The following is a 10,403-nucleotide window of genomic DNA, read 5'->3' as shown; positions in this document are numbered from 1 at the left end:
AACCAGAAACTTATAAGTACATACTAAATTTTATTTCTGAGAAAAGTCGCCTGCGAGTAGAAAACATAGGATTTATCATCTTCCATAAGTAAAATAGCCTTAATATTCATATATCACTAAAATGTCAGTGTATCAATTCACATATCTAGATCTAGAAAATCTTATGTTTCATGTATATTCATGTATATCATGGCAATATTTAACAAAAGTTAAAGTTGATAATGTTATACTTACATTATTTGACCCTGTTCACTACAAATATCATGAACTCTGTGTTCAGAGGCATAGACTTTGGAAATTGCAAATTTGATATTAAATGTGCCTGCATATTTGTGTGTACATATAATAACTACTATTGAAATACTCAGGTTCTTTAACATCATTGTCAATAAAATGGGAAAGATTTTTCTTATAGTTTCACTGCACAGTGCTTTGAAGCAGTTAAAGGATTATCACTCCTATTCCAATAGTAAAAGCAAATCATCTTTATAGATTCCCATATGTCAGGGCAAAGGGGCAGATAGATGATATCCTTGGTTGTACAATGCATTTATCAGATTTTATTTTAAAAAATAATTTGCTAGCATCTAAAAGGACATCCCAGATTGTCAAAGCAAATATTTTGTTCTACAATGTGTCTGCTATTTAGAGCCTATTTACTTTCACATAACATCAAATAAATTAACTGTATCATTTAACTAGATGTGAGAATAATATTGTGAGGCAAAATTCTACATCTGTCACACTGCATTGCAGGTCTTTCAAATTTTCACCTTGATCACACACACAAACACACACACATGCACACACACACATACACACACACATTTTAGGAAGAATGTATATGTGTGAAAGTAGTCATATTTACATTCTAATGAGTAGCCCAATATGTTAAAAGGCATGACATATGATGAAATTTTTCTTATTATTTTGAGTCACTAAGTGAAGCACTATGCCATCCTAAAATACTTTTAATGAATCACATTTATTTTACACATATGAGTAAAAACATGGGGGTAGAGATATGCTTTAGTTGTTCAGAGCACCAGCTGCTCTTGCAGAAGACTTGGGTTCAGATCCCAGCACCTCTATGGCAGCTAACAACAGTCAGTAACCTCAGCTCCAAGGGAATCTGACTCCTATGGTCTCTTCTCACCTCCGTGGCCATTGCATGACATGCATGCAATACATTTACATACACAAAATAAGAATAATAAAGTATGGGGGCTGGAGAGATGAGTCAGCAGTTAAAAGCACTGACGGTTCTTTCAGAGGACCAGGGTTCAATTCCTAGCACCCACATGGTGGCTAACAACCATCTGTAACCCCAGTTCCTGGAGATCTGACACCCTCTTCTGACCTCCATGGGCATTGTATGACATGGATGCACTTACACAAAAGATGGAAAATAAAAAAAATATATAAAAAATAAACTATTTTTAAAAATATGGGTAAAATATTTTCATCTGAACCTGTATTTATATTTTTTGAAATATTTTTTGAGGTAGAATTATAATGTTACTCAGGCTAACCCAGACCTGTCTACATAGCCTAGTCTGGCCTCAAACTCATGTTACTTTTCCTGTCTTCCTGTACTGGGATTATAGATATGGATATCTCGCTGGGCTACGGATTTTCCTCTTTTGTGCGCAATCTTGGAAGTTTATAAAACATAAAGGACATTGCAAATTGCTTGTTACCAATAACTCTGGTGTCAAAACATATCACCAAAGGTATAGATATCTTATACTAGATTAAAGATGTCTAAGAAAATGACTCACATTCAATATAGTTTGATGCCCAGAACATTTTAATTCAATCCCATGTGAAGTTGTTGATTGTCCTCTTTTTCAAAACCCACATTAGCTCACTGGTGTCAGTGAGAATCAATAACTTATATATTAAGAATAGCCATTACAGGAAAGTATTACTTTAATTTCTTTAGAAAATGTCAATAATTTGCCTAAAACATTTTGCTATTATATATTGCTTACCTTTCTCATATTTAAAATGAATGTTTCAAATTATACTTAACATTGGATACATGTAAATACAGTGTTCAATTCTATGGAAAATATAAAGATTAATAAAAAGAATCACCCTGTCTTAAGAAATTTACAACTAAGTTTGAAAGAAAAATAAGGGATCCAAATAAATATCACAAAAAGCAATATATCACTGTAACATGAATGACATGTAGGCAGTTTGCCAGACTTTCAAACAGAGTGGAAAAGGCCTTTAAAAGAAACAGTTAAGATTGGACCTTGATACATGGCAGTACCTTGAGCTAACATTAATAGTTTTGTAAGGCAATGCTAGATTTCTTTTTATTCTTATTTTTAGCAATGAAGGCAAAGTATCAACATCCTAGAATACTCTCACTGGCAGGTGAATGAAAACACAGATGCATAAACTCATGGATACAATAACTCTGTTGTCTCAATAGCTACTTTAGTTCCATAAATTGCTAACATATTTATTAAATTTATAATGTCTTTAACCATGAAAAGCAAAACAAGATTGTCTCTGAAAATTGTTCAAAATTGACATGCATAATTTTTTTCTATGCAGCAAGAATGTTTTTATTACAACCCAGGAATTAGAAAAAGTTTTCTGGTAAAATTGTGGGAAAAATTAGAAAGAGGTTGCAGTGAGAAATATAGCGCTTTTATTGAGATAAACAAAAACAATGAACGTTTTTACTTCAGATTAAAAGCTATTTACATAGTACAAACAATAAACAATATGTTTAGCCCCAGAGTCATGTGGAATAATGCTCCAATCAACTGGACTAAGAACATGTAGCAAAAGTGCGCTGAAATCCTTTAACTAAGACATCAGTTTTGACTGAAACTGGGAGAAATCCTGTTGGCTGAAATAGCAAAGGGAAAATGATGAGTCACATGCATTTACTGCAAAACTTTCCTCATTTTTCAAGAAGAGCAAAGATTAAGACGTGGGAAAACAAGGTATTTTTTTTAAATGATCAGAAAATTAGAAAGATGTAAGGGTCATCGGTAACCATAGCCAAAATAAGATAATGAAAATGTCATTTAGTGAAAAAGTCAATGCAGTGTGAGAATGAGGAGATGTGACACTGAGATGTATCTGTAAGTCACTATTGGTGCTTAAAAGTAAGAAAGGGCTGTGATCTTTAAAAATATAAATTTAATATAGTAAATGCCTTTAGAATTATTAGAATATTTTATTTTTTAGTATATTTGAGAGTTGAGTGAATGTTTCTCTAGGAAGATATGTTTTTTGATATTTATTTTCTTGGTGTATATCCACCCTATATAAAGGTAGGTTTCTTAAAGACATTTTCATATAATTCTATCAAGTACTTGACCATATTCATCCTCCACTTTACCTTTTCTCCTCTTTTCCCTTTGATTATTCCCATTTGTTCCCCAAACAATATTGCTTTTTACATACATGTGTGTTTTTATGTACCTGTTGAAATACAGGATCCACAAATAAGTAAGAACATGGGAAGCTGGTCTTTCTGAGTGGGGCTTATTTTGCTTAATGTGATGATTATCTGTGTTATCCATTTCCCTGAAAATGACAATTTTTTTTCTTTATCACCAAATAAAATCCTATTATGTACACAATGCACAATAAGAAATGTGCCACGTAAAAATTTTTGTTAACAGGTGAATTGATTTGATATCTTTTTAATCTTGCTTATTATATATTACTAGTGCTTTATTATCCACTCTTGGTGGGATTGCTCTTTGGCACAATCACTGTGGAAAGCAGAACTGAGAACTATTAAAAAACTAAAATTCAATCTCTAAAATGATCCTGTTATATCACTCCTTTAGCCTGAAAGAATTCGCCCACTGCAGAGATAACTTGCACAGCCATGTTTGTTGCTGCTCCTTCCACAATAGCTAACAAATGGAAACAACCTAAATGTCCCTCAACTGATTAATGAATAACGGAAATGTGGTACATTTACACTATGGAGTTCTACTCAGTGGTAAGGAAAAAGGAACTCATGAAATTTGCAGGTAATTTGATGGAACTAGAATCTTAAACTAAGTCAAGTAAAACAGACTCAGGAAACCAAGCAACATATGTTCTCTCTCATTTGTGGATCTTACATCCAAATTCTTAGACGAGAGTATATATCCTCATGTAAGCACAGGAGCCAGGAAAATGGAAAGGAAACATGGGGTGTAGGGGAAGAAGGAGCTCAAAAAAGATAGTAGGAGACAGATGTTATCAAAGGGGAAAAGGAAAAGAGGGAATTATTTATCTGAGAAGAGAAGCGGGAGGGCTATACGGGGGTGGGGGGTGAGTAGTGAGATAAATACTGCTTAGATGGTGTGAAAATCCAGAGGGAATTGGTTCAATGTCCTACTGAAAAATACCCATAGACTATGTAGACCAATGCATGTGCATAGCTGAAGGCTATATAACAAAAACACAGTCAGGCAGTAGAACTCTCCCTTCAAGTTGTTGGTCGTGGTAGTTGAAGGGACTACAAAAATAACATAGACTCTTTCCACAGTCCTTGATTGCCTCCCAGAATTTGAAGGTAAGACCCTGTTGACGAAGACAGTACATAATTTTGAAACAGGACATGGAGCAATGGTGCTTGAGCTAACCTGGAAGCCTCCCCTAAAGACAAGCTCTCATAGTACCAGAGGATTCTGTGTAAGCTTCCAAAGGAGAAAACCAATCAATGGTCCTACCTACCTATAATGCCTAATAAGCAGCAAGGACTGGCCCAGAAATCTATTGCTATTGGTGTAGTAGCAGCTCTTTTACCTTGGGGGGTAATGAATAGCTGTCTAATTGGAATTAAGGCCCATTCAATGAGAGGGAACTCATGTGTGGTTCTGTAAACATAGCTGAATATCTTAACTGTAGATGTCATAGGTCCTAGAGAAAAATTTGTGCCACATCCCTAGACCAATGGAATTTCTTACGTCCTCATATTTACAGACAAGAATACCTCTCACCACTCAACAAATAAGCTTCTTTTTGCAACAGATGGAGACCAACAGAGCTCCACACTAACTAGTCACACACAGATGTAATTATGTGTGAAATGCTTAGCCCTAAGTGACATGTTTTTAATACCACCTCTACGTATAAGATGACTGCATCTCACCAGAGGAGTTTCCTTTTGAAGCAGATGTTGTTGAATACAGAAACTCACAACTGGCCAATGTGCAGAGAACAAAGCCTGCATCCCTGAATAGGACACATATTTCTGCACAGCTAAAGAACCAATTAATTGAGTGAAGAGAAAGCCTATAGAATGTGGGGGAAATAGTTGCTAGTTGTATTTCTGACAGGATTAAATTTGATAATGTATGGAGAACTTAAAAGACTAAGTAGTTGGAAACCAAATAATCCAAATCAATACATGGGCTAATGAGCCAGATAGACAGTTCTCAAAAGATGAAATGCAGGGGCTGGAGAGATGGCTCTGGTAAAAACACCAGCTGCTCTTGCAGAGGAGCAGGGTTCAGATCCTAGCACCCACATCCTATCAATAATTCCAGTTCCAGGTGATCTGTTGCCCTCCTCTGACCTCCACAGGCATTGCACAACATTGGAGAACTTACATACATGCAAGCAATGCACTCATACACATAAAAGTAATAAAAAAGATGAAATGCAAATGGCCAGTAATCATACAAAATTGTGCTTGATTTTTTTCTATGAAGTCCAGCTATTGAATAGAAATGTTGATATACAAGTATGGGAATGTGCATGTTTGCTCTCAACCCCAAATGCAGGATTGTTTTTAAATGTTTAGCTCATAGGAGTAAAAATAGAGCTTTATAAATATATCTAAACATTCTTCTATTATAGGAGAGTCTCATACCTCTGTTGGTCTTATCTTTAAAGAAAGAGTGGTCCACAAACACAAACATATTTTAATTTATTACCATTTAAATTAGATATTTTATTTTACATAGATTTTAGAGTAGATTCCTGCTGCATAGATATAACTGATTATGCTTTCTTCAACTAGCTCTTCACATTCTTGTGAATTTATGAATGTAATAGATTCATAAGTAATTAGATATTTTGAAGTGTGTGTTTGAAGACTGTGATGATGTTAAAGAAGGGGACTGGAAAGATGTAAGTTACATCAGGCAGGAGGCGCATCATATCTCAATAGGTCATTATAGAACTTTTGAAGACTTCTTCAAAGCCAACTGTTACACTAGAAAATACTTCTGAAAAATATTTTTTAAAAATTAAGGGAATTTTCACAAATGACAACGTAAGACAGAGTTGTAAGTGGAGGGATTAATTCATTAAAGATTTCCTGTGTGAGCTATGGCTGTACATACCTAATCATGAACCCCTAATTTAATTTCTATTGCAGTGCAGTGGACTCCTCACTTTTCTTAACAATTTGTATTCACAAACTGAAGTGTTTCTTTGTCTCCTTCGGTAATTGCAACTATCCTCACCATGAATGTCATTTTACATACTCATAGTCAGGTTTCAGTCACTGCATTTCACTTTTCTATAATGAATACTGACTTAATTTTACTTCAAAGCACATGCTAAGCCACTACTGCTTTGAAATGCTTCTAATTTGAATCTTTAGTTACAAGAGATTTATAGATTTAGAATTGAAATTTCATTTACATACACACACAAATGTATTATTATTTCAAAGGATACTTATTCCTAAAATGTGATGAGCTTCTTTTGAGCAAGAAAAATAAGTGTTATTTCTATTAATTCAACTAAGCATCCCACAGTGTTGAGTCTCAATAAGCCAAGATAAGTCTATGAATAAATACCACATGTTATATAAACTGTTAGATTATCCACCGCTTAGTTAAGAAATGTTAGCTGGGTGTATTTCAAACAAGTAAGTCTTCTTTTCAAAACATAGAGGCATTCATATGCTTTAGAAACATTCATTGGCTCAATTCCTGAGGCCTACTGAATAGGTTAGTTTGAAATCATAAAATGAGACTCAACTTCAACTTTGAATATATGAATCAGTCTTTAATCACTTCAGCCATGTAAAGGTAATCAAAATACTAGCAAAATTTTTCCTGGTTTTTTTTTTTTTTTGGTTCAATGTGATTTAGACTGAAAAATATTCAAAAATGAATGGAAATGGAGGAGAATGAAAAAAAAATCAGAAGCAACAAATAACATAACAGTTTAGAAATGTGTTCATAAGCTTTGCATGTAGCATTTAGAGTTGACTACGTTTACATATAAGTTTATCAAATATATTGTGATTAACACTGTGAGGTGAAAAACTATATGGCTATGTTTTCTAAAAAATGCTGAAAATTGTTTTTATAACTTGTATTAATATGTACATAACTCCATGTAGACTTCAGCTCAGTATATCTGAAGGTTTCTATCCTTTACTACAAATAAAAGAAGACACAACAAAACCATTTTCATGAAATGAAATAAGCAATGTCTCTATTCCTCACACTAATATATGTTGTGAGGTAAAAATCATTATTAATATTCAATTCAATCATATTAATAATCAATTATAATTATTAAATGGAAGAAAATGTTCTTCAATAAAATACATCAAGACTCATTTGTGTACAACTCAATTTTATACATATAACCAATAAAGGAATGAGCAATTGAGAGACAGATGTTACCAAATACACAATCGTGTATTTAAAATCTTTTTGCTGGTTATGAAATGTTCATTCTGAAGGTAGTAGAAAGTTTCTGAGAGGTATCTGAGATAATGCAAAAATGATACTCAGAGAAATGAGAACACCATTTAGTAGCTCATCTGTGGTTATATCAAGATATATACTTACATCTAAAGATTTGGAATTAAGATCCACAAATAAGAGAGAATATACATCATTTGTTTTTCTGAGTCTTTGCTACTTCACTTAGTATCACAGTTTCTAGTTCCATTCATATATTTGTAAATTTCATGATTTCGTTTTTCTTTACTGCTGAGTAGAAAGTCATAGTGTAAATGTAACACGTTTTCTTTATTCATTCATCAGTTGAGGGACGTTTAGATTGTTTCCATTTACTATCTATTGTGACAAGAACAACAACAAACATGGTTTCCAGTGCAAGTATCTCTACCGTAGGATGAGTCCTGTGGGTACATGCTAATGAGTGATGTAACTGGATCACAGGGTACATTTTTCTTTTATCTTTTTAAGAATTCTCCATACTGATAAAATCTACTTTTGCCACATCACCACACTAATGCAATTTCTTACTGTATTCTAAATATGCGTCTTCCTATTTCCAGACATGTGTACCTCTTACCAATAATCAAAGAAGCTACATTTTACAACAGATGGAGATTAACACAGTGTTTCACAACTGGTCATATACAGAGAATAAATATCTGTGCTATGTTTAGCGCTAAGTGACACATTTTCAGCACAACCTCTACACATAGCATGAATCCATCTTTCAGCTCTCACCAGAGAGATTTCCTTATGCAGTTGATGTTGATCAACAGAAACCTATAGCCGGCCAATGTGTTGAGCACAAAAGGCAGCAGAGTGCTCATTCATAAATAAGCCACCAATTTCAAACTTCTGCCTCTCAGGGTTAAGGGATTATTGTTTAAGAGGGGATAGAAAGATTGTAAGAGCCAAAGGTGGTGTATGACCAGAAGGAATCAGTGCTTTCCAGAGAGGCGTCAGTTACAGGTATGAATTCACAGCAATGGTGACAACATGCAGAAGTCCCATGAAAGCTTAAACCAGGCAAATCTCAGCATAAATATCCAGAATTGGGTGAGAAATCTTAGCTCAGCCTAAGGAACTTTTGGTAACTGATGGCTGCTGGGAGGATGAGAGACAGTGCCTTACAAAGGTAAGACTCTTGGTAGGTTGACCAGGCTCCAGTGGATGGACCCACACTGAGGAATGTGTGGGGACTCAAATCAGATTCTATAGGTCTTTTTTGTATATAGTGGAATACATCAAATTAAGAGGTATTCCATGGAGGAAGGTGTGGATGAAGGAGTCAATCTAAATACCATCTAATTATTATATACAACATGAGAATTATAAATATTCAAGTAATTTTTTTTTCCAAAAACCTCTCAAGGTATTGAATTTATCTATATTATTTTGTGTCTATGTGTGTACCTTTCATCATCAGCGTGTGTACTACACTCATGTAGATGCCCACGGAGTCTAGAAGAGGGTCTCTGATCCTCTAGAGATAGATTTGCAGCCAGCTATGTGTCACCCAGTGTGGGAACTGAACCCAGGTCTTCTTCAAAATTAGCAAGTGCTCTTACCCTTTAAGATATCTCTTCAGTTGAAAGAAATTTTTGATAGTAATTAAGCAATATTGCCAGGGTATCAGAGAGGTTACAGAAATTTCACAATTTAGCCTGTCTTTCTGCTTCAATTGATTCTTGTTTTCTCCATTTATTCAAATAACTGCTTTTTATGCACCACCATCACCATTGTGTGGAACAGAATCCTCTCAAGGTGGAGAAAAGTGTGCTTCTACAGATCTCCAGCGGCTTAATGGGATCTAGATGTTTCTAGAGCAATTTATGAGTTACCTCTGCTACATTCTTTAGTCAGTAAATGAATACTACTGTGGAAAACTTAAACGTTGACTTAGTTATAAATTTTCTATTTTTTTAACAAAAGGTTTTATTTTTAGTTTGAGAAGTTAATTTTCTAAAGGAAAAGTAGATGCAACTTTAAATTATCAATACAAATGCTACTGCGATAACATTTACTCATATTTGAGGAATAATATACTGATTAAATACAGAAAGAATATTAAGAGATGATAACAGGAAGTCATTATATATCAATGAAAGCGTATTGTTGGTAAGTAGCGTAATAGGGTTTTTTCACAGTGTGTCTTGTTACAGTCTCATGTAAATGAGCTCAATCACATATGAGGGCAGAATCAGAAGTTCAGAGACCTTGATGTTTATTATTTCACTGTACATGTCCCATCAGGTTTAATTTCTGAGCTGTATGTTGACAATGGTGCAAATATTCATGATTTTATAACTCCTCATTTGGCTAAAACATTATTCTAATACAAAATACCTAAATTATGAATGAAAGAATAGATTAAAGAATATTAAATAACTCCTTAGCAGAAGAATATTCAAGGTAATTGTCCATAGAGTGCTATGTAAAAATCTAAGGAGTAATGATACATGTGGTTTTGATTCAAGCTTGAGGTTTTTTCCTCATGGCATTCTATTCCAGTAATAATGAAAGTGTAGAAGAACCTCGCAGGTTCAAAGACTTACTTTAGGTCTATTCCTCCATTAAGTGTAAGTAGGAAACATTAACTCACAAGTGTGCTTTTATTTTCATTTCCTTCTAACTGTATTGAGACACCTTATTTTTAAATTAAGATGGTGTGTTTATCGTATTTTAAGTTTTACTTTCTCTTATCTAAAATGTTAC

The sequence above is a fragment of the Nannospalax galili genome, unplaced genomic scaffold (assembly GCF_000622305.1).
Source record: "Nannospalax galili isolate Female #2095 unplaced genomic scaffold, S.galili_v1.0 scaffold140, whole genome shotgun sequence".
NCBI lineage: Eukaryota > Metazoa > Chordata > Mammalia > Rodentia > Spalacidae > Nannospalax > Nannospalax galili.
This window is presented reverse-complemented; position numbering follows the sequence as displayed.